Raw genomic sequence first — 1943 nt, forward strand, 5'->3', positions numbered from 1 at the left:
CTGTAGAAAGGACTGTCAAGTGCTTCACGACGACCTGCTTCGTTGTGTCCATAGCCAGTAGAACCCCCAAAGTGCTGCCAAAACAACAAATGATTCTAAGATGCATGCTCTTGTTTAGGGAGTCTAGCCTTCAATAGTATCTTCCTTTTCATTTTGCATGGATGAAAACAATATCTTTCTGTAACACACCAGTCATGTTAATGAAGATTGCAGTGGAATAGTGATTAAATAACTTCAAGGAAATCTGAAAAAGGATAAGGAGCACAGACTACTGCCTTAAGGACAATAGAAATATATTGCTAACCACAATGAAAATTATGCAGTTGCTACCGCCCAGGTGTTCTTTACATTCAATAAATCTAATTCTCGTTAGGTGTTAGGATACCAATAATATGACAGTTCTTTGTAGCATGTCCATTGCCCCATAATTGTAGCTGTCACACCCACCATTTTGGGGGTAAGTGGGTGAACGTTTGAGTACTGAGCTCTACCAGCCTTTTCTGTAACAGGGATGATCTGGGTTAAACAGGCGTTCCTGCATTTTTGGACATGCAGTTCATTCAACTATTTGGGCAATGCACCTAGATTCATGGTACCCATTCTGTTTGGTAGGATGAAACATGGATGACATTAATAGATTGTTTTATGATGAGGTCTATGAAAAGAGGCTTGTTCCCAATAATTTGATGTCAGATGACGAGCCCTTTAATTGTCTTTAAATTACCACTTCAAAATAGCAGAAACTATTGAACTTTCATACAAATCTCATGACATTTTCCTAGGTTTATGACATATGAAGCACCGAACATAATTATTAATGATATGATAAATGTTTGCATGTGTCAATGTTTATCTGTGAAATGCCATGAAATGGTATGATTTATCATGATGAGTAAATGTTTTCAAGGAATAACTTGTTCTGCAGCCAAAAGAGTAAGGATGTGATGACATGGGTATTCTTGCAGCTGAGTACAATGCAAGCCCGCAACATGTTATAATGCCCTATTCCAAAGCTCAATTTCAGTAAAAGTGTATGGCTTGGACAACGAGGATTTGGAGATGTGTACAAAGCAGTTTTAGAAGAAACAAATGAACTGGTAGCTGTTAAGGGAATCTCAGAAAGGTTGACACAAGGAATGAAAGAGTTCATCTTAGAAATAAGTATTGTCAATCGAGTAAGACATCGAAACCTCATTCAACTTTTGGGATGGTGCCATGAGAAAGGTGAAATGCTTTTGGTATATGAATACATGTCCAATGGAAGCCTTGACAAATATCTTTTTGGAGATTCTCATCCACTGCAGTGGAGTTACAGGTATCAAATAGCTTATGGACTATTATATCTCCATGAAGGGTGGGACCAATGTATTGTACACAGATGTAAAATACAACAATGTTATGCTTGACTGCAACTTCAATTCAAAGCTTGGGGATTTTGGTTTGGCACGCATGTTTGAGCACAATCATCTATCTCAGACAACAATAGCGGCGGGAACCCTAGGTTACCTAGCTCCCAAATGTGTAATGACAGAAAGAACAGGCCCTGAATCAGATGTTTATAGCTTTGGAGTCGTGGCCTTGGAAATCACTACAGGATATATATAACATATTGATATATAAAACATTTAAACATCATATTTTATATATATATATATATATATATATACATTGATAAATTTTTATTGTGTTTTATTTAATTCTCAATTCATTTTATTGACAATCCATTTACATTGACAATAACCACACATTTTAATTTTATACAATTGGCACATTTGAACAAACATATATTACTATACACATTTTACTTTATATTATTTTATTTTATACTATTGATACATTCCAACATATATTACTATTGGCGTAACTATTGCACCTTTGTTTTGGTGCAAGCGCTAGTATATATAAATTAGGGGCCTTTGTTTTAGCATCAGTTTTGCATGATC

At 35.6% G+C, this 1943-nt stretch overlaps 1 pseudogene; it reads left to right on the forward strand.

Moving 5' to 3' along the window:
* The first annotated feature begins 308 nt into the window (after positions 1 to 308).
* LOC131867168 (L-type lectin-domain containing receptor kinase IX.1-like) lies at positions 309 to 1605 on the forward strand (annotated as a pseudogene).
* The last annotated feature ends 338 nt before the right edge of the window (positions 1606 to 1943 follow it).

Source organism: Cryptomeria japonica, chromosome 2 (genome assembly GCF_030272615.1).
Source record: "Cryptomeria japonica chromosome 2, Sugi_1.0, whole genome shotgun sequence".
In the NCBI taxonomy this organism is placed as follows: Eukaryota; Viridiplantae; Streptophyta; class Pinopsida; order Cupressales; family Cupressaceae; genus Cryptomeria; species Cryptomeria japonica.